General features: G+C 38.9%; 1 protein-coding gene and 1 pseudogene across 1 annotated transcript in view; both read left to right on the forward strand.

Moving 5' to 3' along the window:
* LOC126955052 (peptidyl-prolyl cis-trans isomerase A-like) overlaps positions 1 to 24,994 on the forward strand; it is a 789,087-nt gene that overhangs the window by 599,026 nt on the left and 165,067 nt on the right. The gene's annotated exons all lie outside the window — the stretch shown is intronic.
* On the forward strand, positions 17,082 to 20,990 carry LOC126954399 (zinc finger SWIM domain-containing protein 5-like; annotated as a pseudogene).

Genomic DNA, 24,994 nt, shown 5'->3' on the forward strand with positions numbered 1-24,994 from the left:
ACTACAGGCACCCGCCACCTCGCCCGGCTAGTTTTTTGTATTTTTTTAGTAGAGACGGGGTTTCATTGTGTTAGCCAGGATGGTCTCGATCTCCTGACCTCGTGATCCGCCCGTCTCGGCCTCCCAAAGTGCTGGGATTACAGGCTTGAGCCACCACGCCCGGCCAAGAGTGTGAACTTCTAAGTGAGACAAATCTGTATTTGAATCCTTGCTCTGCCATTTAGTATATATACCTAAACTGAGTATATATAAACTGAGTATACCTAAAGTTTTATACCTAAAGTTTCCTCACCTGTAAAAAGGACAAAATAATGATACTTTCCTCCCAGGTAAAGACAAAATGTGACAATATGTGTAAGATGCTTTAAATAGCCTGGATATAGTAAATCCTCAATAAATGTTATTTGTAAATCAATCACATAGTATCTATAATATGATGTTAATTATATGACTATTCATATTATAATTTATGCACTATAAATTCATTGAATAAAAGTACCAGGAGGAAAGGACTTTTACCCAATTTTTTTTCCAATTGCTGTATCTCCAGTGCCTAAAATAACACTGGAACAAGGTGTTTTAAATAAATGAATCAGTAATCAAGACATTTTTACATAAAAAGGATATTATTTTCTATAACAAACTTTTTTTTGAGAATTAGAAACTATGTGAAATAATGCTCTATTAAAATTAAAATTAAATGAAGCAGGATATAGCTTAAAATATAGCTAGATATTCTGTTTCCTTCCAGAATCTTGCCTCGGAAAGATCAGATCACTCATATCTTTATGGCACTAACTACTTACATTAAAATGCTTACCTTTACAATCTAAGTAACAAAATATTCCAATTAGCCATATATTGTGAGTTAATTAAGCATATCTGTTACCACCCAGAAGTCTTAACACATAAGAAATTTAAAAATAAAAAATGATAAATTCTTGAATTTCTTATCAATCTCTGGGACTACACAAGAGAAATGTTTTTAACAGAAGAAATTAAAATGTCAATAATTTCAAGCTTATCTTCCTAAAACATATTTTAGTATTCCTGATGTATAAGAAAAGTGATTTATCCACACTTGATTGTTTTTCAATTCAGTACTCCAAAAGGCAGAGTTCCTGATAGAAAAGAAGAAACAAAACATGAGGCACCTGAATAACCCATAAGGATTTTATGTTTAAGAATTATATTATGAAGGTACTACATGTAATGAGGTATAATGGACACCAGTCACTTCTCTCTCCTAGCTAATATTTCTCCCTTTTCCTCAGAGCCGTCAGTGCCTTGGAGAACTAACAGCTCCTCCCCCTTCCAACTCTGTGATTCAGACTCCTTATCTTTACATGCTGAAATAGGAGAAAAAAAATATTTGTTTCCTCTAAGGTGGCTTAGCTAGCACTGGTGCAAATTTTCATCTGCCTGAGTCAGCTCCCTCAACCCTACTACAAAAAAGAATAAATTAAGACAGACACACACAGATGTGGAAGAGACAGAGATGAATGGGAGGTAAGGCATGGGAGTGTGAGAAGGGTACAGAGCAAGGGAGAAATGCCCATTTACATCACTCTGATCTTGGGATTCATGCAGGTCTGAGGCAGGCTACCTAGTTCACCTCTGATGTTCTTAAAAACCTAAGCCAACAAGCCTGTTTTTTATGAGTTGTATTTCTTTCACTGTTAATGAAAAGAATTCCATTGCACACAGGAGATTTTCTATTTTACTTAGTTACAAAATATCTAAAGGTACAGAATAAGTTTATAAATCAAAATATTTCAAGTCTTATGAATACTCAAGAGTTTCAAATATGGGCACTATTTTTGTTTTCTGTTTTTAATATTTTATACATTTGTATGATTAAAATTGCAAAACATTTGGGTTTTACTTATTTAAACTTTCTCCTCTTTGAGATGTGAATTTCCACACAATTAGAAAGAACACTGAAAATGACTAATTTATTTTAAAGAAATTATCTTACCAACTCAAGTTAATATAATTATTAAGTTAACAACACAGGCAGTAGTGCATGCGGATTTTAAAAAGCACATATTCTGAAGCCAGACTGCCTTGATTCATATTTAGGCCCTGCCACTTGCTCATTGTGAGGCACATGTTTTCTCATCTATAAAATAGATTATAGAGTCGTTAAAAGATTTAAAATGTGGACAGTGCTCAGAACGGTATTTGACACAGAGTAAGCATTACATCAGTGTCAGTCATGTTGTTATCTAAAACAAATGATTTTGCAATAAGCAGACCCTGGGTTTCATGAACATGACTTGGCAATAATAGTACAATGCTTTAAAATGCCTCATTGGTTGGTTTATTTTATCATCTCACACTTTGCTTCAATTAAAGAAATGAGGATCAGAACTGCTTGACAGATGCACAAAAGTTCATATGTACCCATCCAAATTAATGAAGCATCTCGGCAATGTTGGTAATGACAAAGCCAAGATAGCATGGTAGTTCTCCTTGCTACTTGCCCTTTTTCTCCTTAGAGAGGAATGCGATGGGAAGCAAATTATCTGACTAGGAATTTGGGACTTGAGGCTGAAAGAATCTAATGCTGATTGCTTCTGCTTATTTTCTACAATAATATGATAATGCACAGCAAAAAAATATGCTGTCTATGATCCTAGGGATCTCATGTTCAAAATATACAAGAGACTAAGCATGCATTGTGACTGTGAGAAACACTCTGAGTGTAAGTGCTTAAATTCAAAATTGCAAAAGCACATTGTAAGCTTACCAAAAAAAAAATCTGCTGACCATATTCGGCCTTTGAGACATCAATGGAGACACCTGGTTGTACATTCAAAAGTGAATAGTGACTTTACCTGAGTAGTAATGTTACATGACTTTTATATTTGTGTATCTTTTACTATTTTTGAAACGTTTTACCATGTACATTATTTGCTTTCATCATTAAAGGATAAAAAGACACATGCTATTTTTTTCAATTATAGGTTAAGTGACTCAGCTGTACCTAAATGAATTTGTTAATTCATTACATGTTAGAAAATCACATAGCAAGCCTTATGAGAAGAGGACAGAATGAATAAACACCTTAAGGAACAAAAGAGAAAAATCTGCGGGTGAGGTTAATTTGAGGAGGCAAAGAACATTCTTAGATGACTGTCTGTTATAGAAAAGAAGTCCAGTACACCATTTTCAACAGGCAGAATTCACAGTGATTCAAATATGCTGAGATGTGGTAAGCACTTTCTAAATGTGGTGAAATTGTATTTAACTATCCAAAATGACTATCTAAAGAATTATTTCTTTCTTTAAAGCTATAACTATGCAATGCATCTGCAAATCATACTTCTTGACTGAGAATACATCTTTCATCCATCTTTCCAGGTGTCAATAGCGTTTATTCGTCAAATGCCAGAGGAAATGTTAAAGCACAATGAAGGTCAGAGAGTTATATTATTAACCTTGTATGGATTTTGAATAGAAATGGATGGTAGCCAGACAGAGCTGAATATATCACTTTAAACTTTAAGCTTTTGAAGTTTACAATAAAGGCTTTGGAGCTCGGAATTTCTCTCATTAGGAGATTATCTGCTAAACTTTGCTTGCTTGTTGACTCATAGGCAGAGATTATAAAGCATAAGGGGTGGGGTGGGGTGTGTGTGCATAGAACTTATTTAATGGAGTTAAATCGGGCTCATAACTATCCTAAAAATCACTGGAAATCGCATCTACACTAAAATCTACAGTTTTGAGATCCATGAGACTAGTTTCATGAAAAGGTATCATCATGATGAACCTAAATCAGGAAGTGGGTCAGCCTTAAGGAAACATCATAATCTCCACCTTATGTGTGATTTCGCATTTCAGAGGAAATGCGTAGTCCCTCTAATGGTTCGAACTTTGCACGTTGTCTAAAATAATAAATACGGATGGGATTCATGCATATTTTGCAAATCAAATAGAATGAGGGTTTACTGATTTTTAAAAACTATTTAGAAAGCTAGTCAAAAGCAGAGAGCACCTTTAAGTATACTTTACAAGAGAATTTACAGAGTTCCACCTCAAGGTGCTCCTTAGTCCTGTGGTTCAAAAAAAAAATGACTCAACAATTGCAAATAAAAAAACAATTATTATAGTAAGAGATTTAATTCAGAAAAACTTAAGAACGTAAACATTTGTAAAGGGTCACACTCTGAAGAAGGGAAGTCTAGTACCTTATAGAAGGAAATTTTTATATTCAATCCTAGTGAAAATGATTTATAGAAAATGCAATGTAATGTCCTGAGGACCTTGTGAATATTAAAAGTAAAAGCAGTCAGGCACGGTGGCACATGCCTGTAATCCCAGCACTTTGGGAGGCTAAGGCAGGTGGATAACCTGTGGTCAGGAGCTTGTGACCAGCCTGGCCAACATAGTGAAACCTCATCTCTACTAAAAATACAAAAATTAGCCAGGCATGGTGGTGGGCACCTGTAATCGCAGCTACTCGGGAGGCTGAAGCAGGAGAATTGCTTGAACTCAGGAGGCAGGCATTGCAATGAGCTGAAATCACGCTATCGCACTCCAGCCTGGGCGACAGAGCAAGACACAATCTTCAAAAAAAAAAAAAAAGTAAAAGCAACTTATCTGCTGTCTATACAAAATACTCTACTCCAGTTGTTTCTCAAAGTGATTTCCCGGAAACGTTAATTCCACAGAATTTCTACAAATAATAGGCATTAAATATGAGAAGTAGTTTAGAATAGTAGTTACCAGTGAGGGCTCTAGGTGCAAAGAAGGTGAGTTGAAATTATGCCCCCACCACTTATGTGTCCTTGGACATATTTCTTCATTGTTTTATGTCTCAGTTTTCTGATCTATGAAACAGGGATAAAAATGGTATCTATATCACAAGATTCAGAGAGTATTCAAAAAATAGTAGTTGCCATTGTTGTTATTGGTATTACTGTTATGTTAAAAATTACAGTGGTCAGGCCAGGCGCAGTGGCTCACGCCTGTAATCCCAGCACTTTGGGAGGATGAGGCGAGTGGATCACGAGGTCAGGAGATCGAGACCATCCTGGCTAACACAGTGAAACCCCGTCTCTACTAAAAATACAAAAAAATTAGCTGGGTATGGTGGCGGGTGCCTGTAGTCCCAGCTACTCAGGAGGCTGAGGCAGTAGAATGGCGTGAACCTGGGAGGTGGAGCTTGCAGTGAGCCGAGATCACACCACTGCACTCCAGCCTGGGCAACAGAGTGAGACTCTGTCTCAAAAAATAAATAAATAAAAATAATAATAAAAAAATTACAGTGGCCAAGTATGTTTGGATACATTGGGTTAATAAAATCAGACATTTCTTTTCTGAAGGATTTTGGAGTTATTATTATGCTAATACTCAGTGATCCTCCACAGGACAAATAGAATTTGCAGTGTTTTCCAAACTTTTTTTTACCATGAAAGCTTTGTTTTCTCTCAGCACATTTTTCAAAGCTAATGTCAACTCAGTTGAGGAATATAAATAAATAAGAAGGGGATTTCAAAAAGTTTTTTTAAAAAGATAATACAAAAGACTCTACTGTTATCACTGTAGTCAGGAGCTTTTTTCATGTCCCAGAGTCTTGCACAGTGGCTAAGAGTTCTAGTGCTAAAATCAGATAATCTGGCTTTGAGTACCAGCTCTATTACTTACCCACTAAGTGATCTTAGGCAAGATAATGAACTTCTCTGAGCCTCTGCATCCTTATTTGCCAAATGGTAGTAGTCGCCACGTTAGCAGTGGTATTATAGTTATCCATACAAGTCTGCAGCAACCTCAATTATCGCCTACTCAGAAGAAAGCGTTTGACTGAGGGGTATAAGGCAAAAGGAAAGACCAAGGCAAGTTTCAGAGCAGTAATGAAAGGAAACAATTGGGAGTTATACCTGATGTAAATGACGAGTTGATGGGTGCAGCACACCAACATGGCACAAGTATACATATGTAACAAACCTGCACGTTATGCACATGTACCCTACAACTTAAAGTATAATAATAATAAATAAATTAAAAAAAAAAAAAAGAAACATATTAAAGTTAGGTAAAAAAAAAAAAAAAAAAAAAAAAAAAAAAAGAAGTTACCTTTGGAAGAGGACCAAGCAGGAGACTTGAAAGACCAAGTGTGCAGCTTGACCTCTTGACTTGGAGCTTTATACATTGGCATACTTCCGGGATACTGCATTACTTCTCCCCACTCCTGAGATCTTATTGGAAGCTGCTGATTGCTAGTTTCAGGTGTTTTCTATCTATTAGGAACTGGCCTTTCCCTGGTGTCAGCTGTGATGAATTATTTCTTTAGAGAGACAGTTAACAACCTCCTGTCCATCACCTCATGGTGGCCCAACACTCCTTGTGTGTATACTCTGCTCATACCTAACTAGCTACCTACAGAAACAACCATGCGTCTCTCACAGGATTGCCATGAGGATTAAAGGAACAAGTGTAAAGCACTTGCTAGAATGCTACCAAGCTGGGGACAGAAATCCTGCTCAGGGCATCCTGGGTACTGATGTGTTTCTATTTCCCTATCCCTCCTTAAGCTTCTGACCTTCTGATGCTTCCTTTGACTTGAGAGCCAGAAAAATGCAGATGTCTTCAAATACTTCTCCTTGAGGACATATTATTGCTAGTAGAAGATTTTCTTGGATGATAGCATAAATCCCAAACATAAAGAGGAGTGATATAACAAAGTATTCAGCTTCTCAGAGCCTTCACGACTGAGCCCGGCTATAATTGTGTCACTGCCAAGACTGCGGGACCAAAGGAAGCTGCTCTGAGAAATCCTATATTTTCTCTTGCCTTATGTGCCTTTGCTTCTGCTGGATTTCTATATTTTTTATTATAAATTTGGAGATTAACATAATTATACTAGAACCGTGGTAGGGTTGGGGAGGGGTGTTCTTTCCATCTGCAGCCAAACAGAAATACTGTAGTACAGCAAAACCGTCCCAACAGTTAGCACGCAATGAACATTGTTAGCCATCATTGCCATTCAGGGCCGGAGTCAGGGTTTGTGGGGCCAGAAGTTTACACAATTTGGGAGAACTCTGAAAAAAAAAAAAATACAGAATTGTGACACAGTTAGACACAGAATCTTAGAAGGGATCCATGCAAGTGAGCCCTGAAGCATGAGCCTCATTAGCTTTACAATAAATTCACTCAGGAGACAGAAAATACATATTCTTGCCTTCACAGATTTTAAAATAAAACAAAGGAAATAAGACAATGCATAAGAGTTTAAGCAGCAATCAAAAATATAAGAGAAGATTCAATACGGTGTTATGTAAATGCCACAAAGCAGTATATAATACACTTTTAAGTGAATGGCACAGGTAATACATGTTGCAGAAACTCAAAAGATAATCACCATAAACTGAAATTATTTTAGAAGGATTCACAGAAGAGGTGACATTTTAATGAGGTTTAAAATGAAGGATTGGGGTAGGCAAAAAGAAAAAAAATTCTGTGTATTCAGAGGTTCAGATTTGAGCTTAATCTCGCAAGCTACTAATCTTCTTGAAAACAATGGAGTGACATAATCAAAGTGGTGTTTCAGGACAGCTAGCCAGGTCATTGAGTGTGGAATAGAGGCACTGGCAGCAGGTACAGCCTCTGAGACCATATTATAATAGTCTAGATGGTCTTGAAGCAGCAATGCTGATGATGGAAATGAAGGGACATATTCAAGGGATATCTGCAAAGAGGAATTAACAAGAATTGATAACTGTTTGTGGACAACAAATGACTAAAAGGTCAATGATAACACCAGACTCTGAAAGCTGGTAACTTGGAGAATAACTTAACTGAACTGGAAAGTTGGAAATGAAGAGATTTTGTAGGAAGACAAGTTCATATTTAGGTATATAAGGTTTAGGGTAAAGAAAGAGTACAGGTTTTCATGTTCATGAGGAAATTGTAAATATTATTCAAAAGTGATTCCAAACAAAGACTGTCTACTGATTAAATTCTAGTAGCCTAAGAAATTGATTTTTTCAAAACAGAGTGTCATGATATATTGGAAGGTTCTGAGTTTTAAGACAAGAAACCTCAGCTGTAGACAACATATATATATATCTCATCTAATAATATAATATATATTATACCACAAAGCATTTCATTATTTTTATTTTAGATTCAGGGAGAATATGTGCCTATTTGTAACATAGGTATAGTGCATGATGTTGCAGTTTGGGCGCTTAATAATCCCATTGCCCAAGTAATGTACATGATACCTGATAAGTAGTTTTTCAATGCTTGTCCCCTGCTTCCTTCTTCCTCTCTTTTGGAATTCTCAGTGTTTATTGTTCTCATCTGTGTTTCCACATGCACCCAGTGGTTAGCTCCCACTTGTAAGTTAGAACATATGGTATTTGGTTTTTTTATCTATTTTAATTTTCTCAGGATACTGGCCTTCTGCTGCATCCATGTTGCTGCAACGGACATTACTTCATTCTTTTTTACAGCTGTATACTATTGCATGGTGCATCATTACCTCATTTCCTTATCCAATCCAAGATTCATGAGCACTTGCTTTGATTCCATGTCTTTGCTACTGTGAATAGTTCTGCAATAAACATATGCTTATAGGTGTCTTTTTGGTAGAATAATTTATTTTCCTTTCGGTATATACCCAGTAATGGGGTTGCTGACTCAAATGGTATAATTCTATTATTAGTTCTTTGAGACATCTCCAAACTGGTTTCCTCACGGGCTGAACTAATTTGCATTCCCACTAACAGTATACAAGAGTTCCCCTTTCTCTACGACTTCGACAACATCTGTCATTTTTTGACTTCTCAGTAATAGTGATTCTGATTGGTGTGAGATGGTATCACATTGCGGTTTTGATTTACATCTCTGATGATTAGGTATGATGAACTATTCTTTGCATGTTTGTTGGCTGCTTTTATGTCTTCCTTTGAGAAGTGCCTATTCATATCCTTTGTCTGCTTTTATCTTATTAAATTACTTATAGATTCTATACATTAGTCTTTTGTTCTATGCAGTTTGCAAATATTTCACTCCATACTGTAGGGACAGGTGTATTTAAGGGAGCTAACTGACTGGATCCTTCACAGACAGAGTTCCAATATATTATGATTCTCTGAAACAGTCACCTAATTTTCCCTAAATTAGTCAGTGAAGTCTATAAATTTTAAAAACACAAAATGTCTAGATTTAAAATCTTTCTTCAAAAGCTATAGATAATTTTTTAGAACTAAGCATCACACTACTGCTGTAACATTTTTAAGGGGCACAGTTTTAACTTATAGTTCCTAGAACTTCAGAGAACACTGTCAATTTAAATTTAGTGCTTTGCAAATACCACTCAATACCCAAAATAAAACAATTATCTGTATTGACTACGTGGACTAACATTTTCACATTAATTACTAATTAATATTGTTTCATGGATAATTTTCTTACACGCTTATCAAATATAGACTGTTCACTCCAAAAATCTCATTCCGGTTCACACAATATTTGGCCCAGCTTTCTGAGTCATTAAATTTTTCAGATACTCACGTTGAATACGCCAAGGTATTTGGAAACTCCAAGATAAATAATAGATATGGTAAGAAAATATGGCCGCATATCATATTTTGTGTTCTTCATTTTTCTCACTGTTGACACTCAAAATACAAAATCTCTCACCTTCATACTCCTAGAGTTCATTAAAAGGTTGCCCTGGTGCCCCTGATGGTGCTGGGGGATCATTGAAAATTAGAGCATTCACTTCCATTAGTAAGCCTCGAGCCCAAAGTTTAAATGTGAGAGTCACAGGCCTGTGCATCACTGGTGTACTGTTCCATGTTGTGTTAATTTTATATTCCAAATACTAAAATTAGACAGAAGATCAAATACCATGATATAAGTAAAGCAGTGTGTTTCTTCTTCCCCTGGTCTTGATGTAATTAAGCAAATAATATTTTTACCAATATCCTCAAGGCAATGAATACTTCATTACATTTTTAAAAATTATATTAATTGCATTAAAATGTTTTTACCCATAGCAAAATTTCTACAAAAAAAATTTTTGAAGAGTTGCTTGTGGTGACTTAATACACGTACATTACCTATGTTTACAAGGTTTACCAACATAAACATGTTTTTATTCATTCCACAAACAATTTGAGAATAGACTATATGCAGCTGCTCATTAGGTTCTATAAAGGAAATTCAAAGAACTGAAGATGTAATCCCTGCCCTTAAAAAAGTTATAATCTTTATTATTAGGGGAAAAAACCAAAATGCACATTTATAAACTAATGAATAGTTCAAAAAAAGCATTAAGGGCCGGGCGCGGTGGCTCACGCCTGTAATCCCAGCACTTTGGGAGGCTGAGACGGGCGGATCACAAGGTCAGGAGATCGAGACCATCCTGGCTGACACGGTGAAACCCCGTCTCTACTAAAAGTACAAAAAAACAGCCGGGCGAGGTGGCGGGCGCCTGTAGTCCCAGCTACTCGGGAGGCTGAGGCAGGAGAATGGCGTAAACCCAGGAGGCGGAGCTTGTAGTGAGCCGAGTTGGCGCCACTGCACTCCAGCCTGGGAGACAGAGCAAAGACTCCGTCTCAAAAAAAAAAAAAAAAAAAAGCATTAAGAACCTGACTGGAATACACAGAAAGGTAATAGAAACATGGAGATAAATATGAGTTGGAGTAGTCAGAAAAGCCTCTTGGTTTGGGAGGCCAAGATGGGCGGATCACGAGGTCGGGAGATCGAGACCATCCTGGCTAACAAAGTGAAACCCCGTCTCTAGTAAAAACACAAAAAATTGGCCCGGAATGGTGGCGGGCGCCTGTAGTCCCGGCTACCGCGGAGAGGCTGAGGCAGGAGAATGGCGTAAACCCAGGAGGCGGAGCTTGCAGTGAGCCGAGATCGCGCCACTACATTCCAGCCTGGGTAATAGTGTGAGACCCGTCTAAAAACAAGAAGAAAAAAAAAAAAAAAAAAAAAGCCTCCTGGAACTTGAGTTGCACAAGAAAGGAAAATACATATATTTAATGTAACTATCTTATGGATGCTTATTTTGCCTACTTTAATTTCAATTTTTTGAAAGCTGAAAGTAATCGCATCAGTTAGCATTTATTGCTTACATTCTATGCTAGCTGCTGACTTATGTGCCCTCCCAAAATGTATCAGAATGTTGTTCTGACCTAGGTATACATTAAATGCTTAGCAAGTGCTAATCAATTAATAAACTCTATGTAAGCATGACTTTTTTGTTCTAGATGCTGAAATTACAAAAACAAGACCGGTCCCTTGGACTTAGATGACTCACAATTTAGTGGAAAAGCACACAAATGTGAGCAACATGTGAGAAAACAGCATGAAAAGCGCCTTAGTAGAAGTAGGGGCACACAGAGCACGGGGCCTCTAGTTCTGACGGTGGGAACTGCAAGAGCGCCCCGAGACCGTCACTACAGCAGTTACTACTGTTACTGCTTGAGACCGTCAATACAAGACTGAACGAAGGGACGAACGCAGAAATGAAAACTTAATACAAAAGAAACTGTTTTAAAGAAGAAATTAAAACTTAAGACAAACGTAACTATTTTAAGGAAAGGCTAGCATGGGGAAGAAGAGAGAAGAGAAGAAGACTCCCTGCTTCTAGTGAGCAAAGGCAGCCGCCTAAGCATCTACAGCCCTTATTGGGTAACAAGAGCAAGGAGAAGGAGGTAACGATTGGTCAGCTGCTTAATTGATCGCAGATTCATATTGTTACTAACAGGCTTCAATTATGGCTAATGGTGAGAACCACTTGCACCTGGGTTGTGACTGCCCTCAGCAGTCCTTCTGGGCGGCAGACGCAGTTTGTCAGTTTGCCAACATTCTGCATTTAGGAGAAGAGTTTACTGTTTACATTTTACTCATGTGGCCTCCAGTGGTATTTTGAGCTGATCACGACCCTCACTCTTTCGGCCTGCAACACAGGAGTGCCAGCAAAGACCTCACAGGATATGCAGGGACAGAACAGGAAAGAAAACAATTATGTTACAAATGGAGGAAATAGCATGAACAAAAGCCCAGAACCATGAGAAAGCTGAGGGGAGACAGGAGATAAACCTAGCATAAGGGACATGGTGGATGGGGCGTGGTGAAAAAAGTGATGTTGGCAGAAAGGGTGCAGATCACTGGCCTGACATTCGAGTTTATGCTGAAGCCATGTGGACCACTGAAGGTTGTAAACAGGGAATTTACTGACAAGTTTTATGTTTTAGAAAAATCGCGCTGGAAGATGTATAGAAAAACCAAAATACTCTGAGAAATCTGAAGTCTTAATCCAATTTATTTTATTTATTTATTTATTCTTTATTTCTATCCCGATTTCTCCTAACTACACTGGTAAGGTTTTATTTTCAAAGTTATAGTCTTGATTTCGAATGATTCTTATGCAATGTTTATAAGACAAAAGGATCTTAAAGAATACAATTGAACTCAATTCAATAGAACTCTTTATTTCTCGCTACAACATAATACTTCTTGAATTTCCTAGTGCAGAATACATTCGTGTCTTTGTAATTATTCTTTCCCCATTATGCAGAGAAAATTAACCAAACTGACTCTGACTAAAGAAAAGAAAACAAAATCCAAAGCCAAGAATAAATTATGACAAAACATTGGTCTAAACAGCCATTTAGAAAACTATCCCATCATAAAAGCAGAAGAAATTTATGTACAAAAAAGTTTAAAACTTCATATAGTCAGTGGTATGATTGTTCTTTTGCTCCTACACATGCCCAAATTGTGCCTAGCTCTGAGCTACTTTTGCTTAGAAATGGAATTAGAATGATTTTTTAAATGTATTATGTTTCTTTTTTTTCCTCTTTTTGTAAGTAGATTATGTTCTTTCTAATATCCCAACATGGTCAAAGATGTTCTTCTAGCAACTTGCAAATTTCAATAAAACTGTCATCTTCAGTAAAAGTTCAAAATGTCAAAATAATTTTAAATTTAGTATGAAATTTCACTTGTTTGGTTATGTAGTTTGGAAATATCAAATGTTAACCAGAAAATGTATGGAACACAATAAAATGAGTGTATGTGGACAAATAACACATTTTTAAAATTCTGGTAATCAAATGTTCTCTGGTGTGAAACTTCTTAAGCAAGATTCCTATTTTACAAAACCTACTTTATGTATAAGTAAAGCTCAGTGCAAATACACACACACACACACACACACACACACACACACACACACACACACACACATTTTTAGGCACCCTAATGCTCAACTGCTGCTGTATTCTAAAATAGCTTGATGCTTACCAAATTCTCAAATGCTTAGTCTGCTTTCTGTTAAATTCATGAAATTCCCACTTGATACCAGCACTTACTACGTAAAACAGAATTTGACCTGATGAGTTGATTTTTGTTTTTTGTTTTTTAAATCAGGTTTTCACAGAGGAATATACTACAACCTATAGTGACAAAGAGGTTTTATTTGGCCAAAAATGCTGATTCCTGCAAGGCAGAATTAAATTTCTCTAAACTGGAAGAAATACACTTCTAAAAGTCAATAAAAGAGCAGATAACACTCTTTCAGTGGACAGGTTTTGTTTAGCTGTATAACTTTTATTGGCAGATTTCATTTTTAAAACTCTCTGCAGGAAAATTATTAATGATTTTCCAATCAGAATAATAGGAAACCAAGCAGCATTAAAGTTAGGGCTGAGTTGTATCAGAATTAGAGAATTTTATTTCAAGATGTTCCCCTTTCATCTATAAGGTCAAAGAATTACAAGAGTTGTGCGATTATATTGGGTCAATAGAATCAATGTAAATACAAAGTTTGGGTAAGTAGGCTAAAAACTCCTTGCTGTATCATTTCTTCTATTATAGGATTTTACATTTTGCCCACCTTTTTCAAGTAATTGCCTCTATTCACTACCTTGCCTACATATACAGGGCCCTAAGAGATAAATAATAATTCATGTAGGTTTCTGTGGCCCTTTTTTAATCCTTCTGACAAATCCATTTGAAATTACATATTTTTATATCTAATACTACTACTGAGTTATGTTTTTTAAAGATTTTACTTGTAGATAGGCAGAAAATATCATAAAATCAAACTGGCATCTCCTCTTTGTAGGACAATCAGCTTATATTTTATAAAGGATGGGAAGGGTCAGCAAAATAAAATTATTAACTTTATCTAATTAGGTTCAAACATGGATGATGTAGGTATGTTAAAATCACTAGGATATTAACTTTGAATTCAGAAAAATAAGCATATAGGGAGAGCTATTGATACAAAGTGATTTTTATAATAAAAAGTGAGGTTTATAATCAAAATTTATTAATTGGAAATGATATATATGTATATATATAATTTTTAGGTAATCTAATAATCCTATATAGTATCACACATATATCAAATTTAAGTAAGATTTAATGAACAGCATTTTTACCCATTAAGATGTAAAATAATATTTAAGTTTTAACTGCATCTTACTTGTAAGCAAGATATAAAACAAAGTAGGTAAATGAGACTTAAAATGATATGAAGTCTTTACTCCAGAGCCAAAAGAATTATATAGTCTCCTACATGTAATTTTAGCAATTAAAATGGTGAACTAGACACAAACAATATCATAGAAAAAATATAAAAATCTGAATTCAGAAAAGAAAAAGTTACAAGGTCCTCATTGGGTTATACAAAATTATAATACTGTAAAGCTTTGTCCCACTATAGAACAAGGTGATCTCTGAAATTACAAGCCAGTGAATTCAGAACTATAAAAAGGAAATATTACTTCATAACCTTTAGTTAACCTGTAGCTACACTTCCACAGAAGGTCATAAAATCATATTCTGTGGTTGGATTTAAAAGCTGGATAATTTTATAGCCACTCATAATATCAGGGCTCAAGATCATTGCCTTTAGTGACTGGAATAGAATTCTTTGATCATCCATATGAATATACTGCTAGGTAAGGAGGTAGATGATACAACATGCAGTCTTACAGGTTAAATATTGGTTTCTTGGAGTCAAATGACAATGTTTACCATCTTCGTCTTCTTTCAAGCATGCTTAAGATTATTGAAGGTGAATAGAAGCCATAGGAAGCTGCCTTTGTAAGTCAGAACTTATATTTCCCTTATGGAATCTTTCCAACAATTGATAGACCCATGTGCACAGTAAGCCTACATCTGATAAAACGCTGGCATCAAATGGAAGCTAGAATTTCCATTTCCAGGTTCTTTCAACTTGGGTGACCTTCCATTTCCAAGCTGAAACTTCACTTTCCCAGCATCTAGGGTGCTTCTCTTAGATGGTGCCTTAGTTTGTGAGTATACTTCCTGTATCTATCATCTGCTTAAAATGTATCACTTACAATGTCCTCTATACGCAAGCTTTTAAATTATTTTAAAATGTACTATCCTTTCATCTTTAAACATTTTTTTTAAAATTGCCGTTTCCTGCCTCTGTGCCTTTGTTCATTCTGCCTCTATCACTGGAATGCTATTCTCTGCCCCTCCTACTTGAAGGATCCAGTTTCTTCAGGAAGTTATCCCTGATGTTCTCAGATAAAAGTGATATTCCAAACCTCCCTCCCCACCTACCATGTGCATCCCAAATACTGTATCTGTGATTTTGATATTTATCCATCTCTACCTTATTCTAAGAGTATGTATAAATTCATTTGGCTTACCTCTTGCTTAGCTCTCTTCTAGAATGAAAAAATTTTATAAGTAGGAGCTGTACCCGAGTCATTTCTTGTGTGTTTCACAGCACCTAGTCTACTGTCTTCAACAAGGGCAATAATGTGTGCTTCCTTGGCAATAATGCATGCTAAGACTTACTTTGTGGCATACCTGTTGTGGATATTTTTATGTAATTCTTAGCTTTCCTCTTCCAGCTGGCAATTGTTTTCTTTCTTGGTTACTTTTGAAATTTCCAGTGATCGAAATAATAAAAAAAAATTAATCTCTACAAAAATACAGTTCTTAGACCCAGTATTCATGCAAAAAGAATAATGCAGTAAAAATAGATAAATAAAAGCATGCTGAGGTTGTCAGTATTTTAAACACAGTTATGTGGTGTTTCTTGGTAGAGTTGAATGAAGCACCAAAAATATCATTTTGTTAACCTGCTTCTCCCATCTAGTGGCAAAAAGCAGGAAGAAACAATGTCCTGGAAAAACACCATGATCAAATGGTTCTAAATGCCATTTCAGGAAATACTGATGATAAGAGTTCAACATTCAAGATTTAAATAAGTATTTTAAAATAATTTTAGCAAATTGATAGTGCTCAGCTGGGGTAACTGTCAAAGTTAAAGTCATACATGTATTTGCATGCTTTCACAAAGACTTCAACTACATATGTAAAGCAATGTATCACCCCACATTAAATTGAGATAGATTTATTTTGGTATACATAATTATGGATCGGGAATAAACTGTTAGATAACTATTTAGAATTCCATTATTTCCTCAGCTATAAGCACATGGCAACCATGCTGTTATAAGTTTTAAGAGGTACAATTGAGAACCACTGCCATTGGACTTCACCATGGGAATTGCCAGTGAAAATATTTTTGCCATAATAGGCAGTGAAAAATTTTGTGACCTGAGGCTTAGGGTCAATTGGAAGGGGGAAAGAGGGAAAGTTTAAAGGAGGTAGAATCAGCTGCTCTGCATTGTTACAGCTGCTTCAAAGACATTAATGAAAAATAATATGCAATGGACAGCATAATTCTCTGCACTCTCAAAGGCCACCAGCTTATCCCTAATACATGAGGTTTGACTGCCCTTCTAACACTTTCTGTTTGCCTCACTGCAAATGTAATTAATGTTTTAGAAGTTAAATGTGGGTTATGCAGAACTGGGAAGATGTTCTCCAGAACAGCAACTTTTTCCCCTTCTTCTATTCAAGTGAACCAGTTAACCATGTGTAATGATGATAAAAATAAAACGCTGTCAAAGTATTTAAATATGTAAAGACTATAAGGGAAAATATAAGTATTTACGAGTATCATAATTATTTTAAACTCAGTTTTTAATAAAAGAAAATATACTTTTTGTTTATTTCCTAATTTTTAAGAAGAGAAAAACTTGTGTCTTCCTATCTCTGAAACCCTTTTTCCAGATGAATAGGGACCAGCTACAAAATTTCATTGGATATTTAATCACGTCACACTACCACACTGAAGTTCTTCCTACTGCACAGAAACTGGCAGATGAGATTCTATCCTCCAACTCAGAAATCAACCAAGTGAACAGCGCTCCTGACCCCATAGCTGGGGCCAGCATTGACAATGAGAACTGTTGGCATTTGGATGAAGAAGAGGTGAAAGAGCAAGTGAAGTTATTTCTCTCCCAGGGGGCTTACTATGACTCTGGAAAGCAACTCAACTCAGTATTTGCCAAGGTTCAAGAAATACTGTGGATGAGAGACTCCAGTGGAGCAAGGATACTGATACTAATAACTGAGCAGTTTATGGCTGATCCATGACTCACACTCTGGAGTCAGCAAGGAACAAGCCTGATAGGCAAAGTCAGGCAACTCTGGAATGAGCTGGGGGCTTTATGGGTGTGCATAATTTTAAATCCACACTGCAAACTGGAGGAGAAATACTGCTGGCTACAGCAGCTGCAGAAGTGGAGTGACCTGGATGTCTGTCCCCTGGAGGATGGAAACTATGGACGTGAGCTGCCCAACATCACCAATGCACTTCCCCAGAATGCCATTTGCAGCCCAGACTCCTTATCCAGACCTAGACGCACGATATTCACAAGAGCCATTGAGGGTCATGAATTACACTGACAGGACAGCCACCTACAGCAAATAATCAGCAGTGATGTTTACACAGCTCCCGTCTGCCAGCACGAAAGTGAAAGACTACTCTTTAATTCCCCAAGCCAGCCACTGTGGCTTGAGCACGTGCCTACAGCCTGTGCTCAGGTTGATGCCCGACATTCCCATGGTTATCCAAAAGAGGCCCTCACACTCACAGTCACCATTATTAATACTCTGAAGCTGCAGCAACAGCGGCAACTGGAAATCTACAAGCATGAGAAGAAAGAATTGTTGCAGAGAGAAACCACAACCATCACAAACCTGGAGGGCCAGGTAGGCTACCCCTGATCCCATTGGCTGCCTGTTTCTCACTTTGACTGAGGCCTGCCGCCTGAATGATGATGGCTATCTGGAGATGTCAGATATGAATGAAAGCAGAACTCCTGTGTACCGACATGTACCTGTGGCTGCAGGCTCCCCAAACACTAGTAAGTCCTACCTGTCATTGACCCTGGAAGTTGCATTGATGAACCTGGGTCAACAGACAATAATGCCTGAAGACCTCTACGCACAGGAGAAGGTGTCCCGTAAGGAAGAGCAGCTCCTAGGCCAACTCCAAGAGCTGCAGGTTGACGATGAGCTAGTGCAAACACTGCAAACAGTGTATCTTACTGCTGGAAGGAGGCCCTTTGAGCAGTCTGGGAGAAGTCATCCACTAAAAGAGTGTTCCCATGCAGACCTTTGCCAAGTATTTGTTCTCAGCTCTGCTGCCTCATGATCCAGATCTGTCCTATAAATTAGCCCTACGTGCCATGAGGTTACCTGTTTTAGAAAACTCAGCTTCTGGCCAGGTACAGTGGCTCACACCTATAATCCCAGCACTTTAGGAGGCTGAGGTGGGTGGATCATCTGAGGCCAGGAGTTCAAGACCAACCTGGCCAACATGGAGAAACCCCATCTCTACTAAAAATACAAAAAATAAAAATAAAAAAAAATTAGCCAGGTATGGTGGCAGATGCCTGTAATCCCAGTTACTTGGGAGACTGAGGCAGGAGAATCGCTTGAACCCAGGAGGCGGAGGCTGCAGTGAGCTGAGATCACACCACTGCACTTCAGCCTGGGTAACAAGAGCAAAACTCCGTCTCAAAAAAAAAAAAAAAAAAAAAAAAAATGAAACAGAGAAAACTCAGCTTCTGTAGGTGACACATCCCACCCTCACCATATGGTATCACAGCAGTGTGAACTGGCCTCTGCCATGCTGACTGCTGCCAAAAGAGACACTGAGACTCTGAACAATTCTGGAAGCAATACAGAAGAAAAGCACATTCATTCTTCTTTTCTCATCTTCACACTGGCCCAAATGCATTCAAGACTGCTACTCCCACTGTCAGTAGTACTGAGAGCACCCTGCTCACTGTGGCCCTGGGACTTGGGTTACAGGTGATGCAGATGACCTTATCGATCCTTAACTGGAGATGCCAGGAGATGGTACGGTGGTTGGTGACCTGTGCTACAGAAGTGGGTGATTCTCCTACTTCTGTCTATCCCCAGGGGAAGGGAATTTCTAGGCCCTACTCTTGGGATGGGACAATGAATCCTTTGAGCTTTCATATTCCTATTCTTGATGGCCTAAGAAAGGATGTGGCTGCTGGTGGGAGATGATGGCCTCTGTTCAGCCAACCCAAGCCCTGTTCTCACTGCGTGAACCATATCCTGAGGTCAGCAGAACTATGACCCTCTCATCAGAGACGTATCTAAGACAGTGAATTTTCAGCTGCCAATACTCAAGTGCTCCCTTGGGAGGTAGTGGGCCAGGTAGTTTCCTCCCCATCCCTGTCCATGCTTGTGAGCAACCCCAGACAACTTGGAGGCTCAGGACCCTTTCTAAAGCCCAAAGCCCCAGCACAAGACTCTACCCTGAGAGGCCTCACTTCAGCTAGAACCCCTGGCAGATCTCCAACCCTGGCCTGGGGGCAAGCAAACCACAGACTCCACTGCTCCATCCTTGTGAGAGGCTAAGAGCACCTGCAGAAACCTACAACCTTCTAACCAGGGAAGGAAGGGTTAGCAAGAGACCCCAAACAGGGTCTGGCCATCTGGGATGCTCCCTTTCCCTGGTTTGCCTCAGATCATCTCAAAGTTGCTGAGGAGGAGGGAGAATTCATCTATGCAGGCCAAGTTCAAACCCCAAATGGTAATCTGGGCAGACCTGAATCAGGACCCAGATGGCACAGCTGAGCTCAGGCTCTCCCTGACAGGTGTGTGGGCCCTGGTGAGCATCTTGCAGAGCTGGTACACACTCTTCACTTCTACTGAGGCTACTAGTATTGTAGCTGCCACAGCCGTATCCCACACCACTATTCTGCGCCTCAGTCTTGACTATCCACAGCGGGAGGAACTGGCTAGCTATGTTCACACACTGGCCCTGCAGTGTGCTATGAAGCATCCACAGACCTGTGCCCCTGTCAGCCCTTACGCTCTGTGAGGAAGACCACATTGCCTTTGAGGCAGCCTAGCAGATTGCCACTGATGCTGACGCTGGTGGCATGAGCCATTCATAGCTGTTCACCATCGCCCACTACACAGGGCTCCATGGCTACCCACTCCATGCCTTCAAGCTGGCCTCACTGGCCATGACCCATCTTACGGCCTACAACCAGGATACCCACACAGCCATCAATGATGTGCTCTGGGCTTGTGCCCTCAGCCACTCACTGGGCAAGAATGAGCTGGCAGCTCTCATCCCCCTGGTGATGAAGAGTGTGCACTGTGCCACAGTGCTTCCAGACATCCTGTGTGAGACACTGCACAGTGACTGCACCTGGCCTGGCTGGCACTCCAGGCCGTGGTAGCTCTGGAAAGTTCATGTCCATTGACAAAGCTCCATTGTGCCAGTTGCCAATGATGCCGATGATACCATCAATACTTACATCAGCACTACAAACTCACGCCTAATACACGTCAGCTCTCACCACTATGGAAAGTTCATTGAATTTCTAAGCAAGGCTCTGGAGACTTTCCTGCTGCCCCAGGATGACCACCTGCAATTTGCTCAGTTCATCAACAACCTCAAACAGATCTACAAAGGCAAGAAAAAGCTGACACTGCTGGTGCTTTGCCTAAGAAAGCAGATAGCTCACCGCCAGGGCAGCCTGGGTCCCCAGGTAGGATCAGGACAGGCCAAGGACATTGAAACATTTGTCCACCCTGAAAGGACTCCGAGCACCTGTGACTGAGGCCAAAGGACTACAGGGCTAAGAACGGGGAGAGTCTAACTCTAGTCGATATGCCTTCCTTGGCAAGCTTCTCACTACAGCCCACTGTTCATGGAGGAGCTGGGCCCTGCAGATTGACCAGAGACTCCACAACATGCCACCTCCTGCCCCTATATCCTGCATGTTCTGAGCATTGGCCCTGTCTCCCTTGGCAAACACAGAACACTATTCTATCCCAGGGACTGCTTAACCAGAGAAACAGATGCATTTATGGTGCTGTAAATACTATAGTATATGTGTTGCCAATTATTGTAAAGTTGTAACTATTTATAATTCTGGTTCTTGTTTGATGGGCACTTGAAGTAGCTGTGGGTGAAAAGATATGCTTATTTTCTGAAGAGAACTCACAATCATTTCTCAGGTTTCCCTTGCAGAGTGTATGCTGTTAGCAGTGGAAGAGCGGGGGTGCCACGGAGAAAAATAGCCAGTTCGAAAAAAAAATCCCAAGTCTAGTCTATGCAGAATCCCCCACCTATAGGCAGGCAGGGCATTTATAGCCAGTGGTGGGTGAGGGGCAGAGGCCAGAACTGGACTTAGACTTTTGCCTCACAAAGCTATGAGGACACTGAAGTTCCTGCTCCTGCCTCTTCAGGAGCCTTATGAGCGACTGAGAAACAAGTGCAGAGAGAAGATGAAGGTCTGGGAAGCCGCTGAGCTCATAATATTCTTCTATAATTATTTGCTGGCCCCTTCTGGGTTTAGGATATTTTTTTTTTTTCCACTTAAGCTAAGTGCAGACCAGCCCTAGCCTCCAAGTCAGCAAGCAATGAGACTGTGGCAAAAACAGGCAGAAGAAGCCTGAGGTAGAAAGGCAGGGGAAGAAAGCAAATACAGGCTGAGAAGAGAACTGCGCACCTAAAGCAGCCAATCTGGTGGCAGAGGGAGACCGGTGCTTAGAAGCTTGTTTGGTGAGAGAACGAATAGAGGAAGCACAGAGATGGGGAACAAACATTTAGGTGGTAAGAGATTTAAGAGGAATGGGGAAGAGAAATCTGGTAAAAAGAAAGGACACATTCATGCAGATCCTCAAACACGAATACAAAGATATCCCTACATGTAGAAATACACTCAGTTACACCTATAAAGACACAGATACATAGATAGCAAGCATACACACAGACACAAATAGATTTTCACATATGCACTCATGTGTGCCCAGATACAAATACACACTAAACATGCACAAACATGAGTGCATTTACACATAGATATGCATCCTCACATATATACACATCATAAATATGTATGTGCACATACAGGTGGTCACCTTTGTGTTAGAGAGTATGTGGTTTCATCTACAGTTATGTGTGTATCTGTATGTCTTAGTACATGTGTTTATGTGCAAAGACATATCTATGCATGCCTGTCCGTATGTGCACATACATATTTATGTGTATCTATGTCAGCTCTATGGCTGTGTACCTGTGTGAATATGTGCACACTGGCCTGTGGGTTTCTGCATGAGGATATACATATTTGCATACATGTTCCCATCTGGGAAAACAGAGGCAGGAGGTGGTTACCATGTCTTCAGTATTCTCGTGGCCAATCTTTCTGGATCAAGTCCATGAAAGGATGCCAACTAACTGGGCGATTGTTGGAGCCACTGACACTGTTTAGATGTGCCAGCAGCCACAAGACCCAAAAGCCTAGCCCCAATAATTAAATTGACACAAACTGTTAGCATATGGTACCAGAAAGAGCTAGGATAGGGATAGAATCTGGTGGCCCAGTAGGGCTGTTGACACCTGTGGTGAAACCTAGTCAGGTTATCTCATTTACTTCACAATCATGTGTCCCCACATTACAGGCAGTTGAAATGTGTGGGTCCCTCTTATGTATTACAATGAAGTTTTACAAAAGCTAGAGACCTTGGTATTTAAAATTTTTTTCACAGGGAACATGGTCAGTTCCCAAGAAATAAACTTCAGACAAATTGTAAACATCATACATAATATTTTATTTATAATTTTTGGACAATCAAGGGAAGGAAGGAAGATGTTATAAGTAATAGTTATGAGAATGAACTCTAGTACAGCTTCCTGTGCTAGAGTCTCAGCTGTCATTTATCAGCTCTCTGAACTTTGGCAAGTTACTTAACTTCTCTGAGTCTCAGTTTCCTCATTCATAAAATAGGGATAATGAAAATACTCACCTTATAAGGTTGTTCCAAAAAATTAAGTGAGAAAATGCGTATAAAGTACTTGGCAATAGTAAGTGCTCAATAGATATAAAATACTGTTGTTTACACAGTACCTAGTCTATACCAAGCATTTGTAATACATTATCTTGCATAAAATATATATAACATTACCTGTTTTCAGCCATGCTCTGAGCCAACATCCTTTCTATACTACTTTAAGATGGTATATAAGATTCCGTGCCTCACTGGGAGGTTGGGTCATCATTCTGAAGGCTCCTGTGTATACATATTAAATAAATGTACATGTATAAAAAAAATATATATATATATATCTCTAACATTTATTTGATGCATGTTTAAAATAAATTTAAGCGTGCATGTTCTTTTTGGTAAATATTTCTTCATCATAGCTTACCTTTGTAAACAGATGTGTGATTTTTATAAGCAATTTTTAAGATTGTTTTCAAGTCGTTTAGTAGTCAATAAATAATTACAATTAATATTCATATTTGTGTCTGGTTTGGGGGGAGTTTTTAGAAAATCTGAACTGAAGAGCTTAAGATTATTTAAATCAAATAAAACAGAGAAGTAAATTAAAACATCTGTAAAAGAACAAAAAAGAAGATGAAATGATTGTTAACAACTTTTAGTCACTAAAAAATAGAAGCTATCATGAATTTCTACAAGAATATTTGATATGACACCGTATTTGATATGACACCGTAAACCTAAAGAATGACAGAAAAAGGTCATTCCAAAGCCCTCAATTTTCCTATCCCCATGTAAGTCTGGGTTAGAGTTAGGCTATGATGTGATTTTTGAAAACTTGGTAAAAACATATTTACAGAACAGAGGCATATTTTCATTTCTGGATAAAATATATGCTATTCAAGATATGAAACTTAATTCTCTATAGTTAAGGAGGAATAAGAGAAAAAGGAATTATCATAACTTGCACACAACTGCTTTTGAGTTATGATACCCACTCAGTGTCATTTACTCTACTGAACCGAATTTATAATTATTAGTTAAACATCTTTAACATGCAAAATACACCTGAAGGACTCTCAAGAAGTCTCCTTCTGAGACTTCTGAGACAAAAAATATAAGGCAGTTTAAAAATATTTTAGGCAAGACGGCCGAAGAGGAACAGCTGCAGCTCCCAGCGAGATCCGCGCAGAAGGCGGGTGATTTCTGCATTTCCAACTGAGGTACCTGGCTCATCTCACTGGGACTGGTTAGACAGTGGGTGCAGCCCACAGAGGGCGATTAAAAGCAAGGTGGGGCGTCACCTCATCCGGAAGGACAAGGGGTTGGGCAGCTCCCTCCCCTAGCCAAAGGAAGCTGTGAGGGACTGTGTCATGAGGAACACTGCATTCCAGTCCAGACACGACACTTTCCCATGGTCTTCGCAACTCACAGACCAAAAGATTCCCTTGGGTGCCTACACTGCCAGGGCCCTGGGTTTCAAGCACAGAACTGGGTAGCCGTTTAGGCAGACACTGAGCTAGCCACAGGAATTTGTTTTCATACCCCAGCAGCACCTGGAACACCAGTGAGAAAGAACTATTCACTCCCCTGGAAAGGGGGCTGAAGCCAGGGAACCAAGTGGTCTAGCTCAGCGGATCCCACTCCCACAGAGCCCAGCAAGCTAAGATCCACTGGCTTGGAATTCTTGCTGCCAGCACAGCAGTCTGAAGTCCACCTGGGACGCTAGAGCTTAGTGGAGGGAGGGGCTTCCGCCATTACTGAAACTTTAATAGGCAGTTTTCCCCTCATAGTGTAAACAAAGCCACTGGGATGTTCAAACTGAACGGAGCCC

This window comes from Macaca thibetana, chromosome 5, assembly GCF_024542745.1.
Source record: "Macaca thibetana thibetana isolate TM-01 chromosome 5, ASM2454274v1, whole genome shotgun sequence".
Lineage (NCBI taxonomy): Eukaryota > Metazoa > Chordata > Mammalia > Primates > Cercopithecidae > Macaca > Macaca thibetana.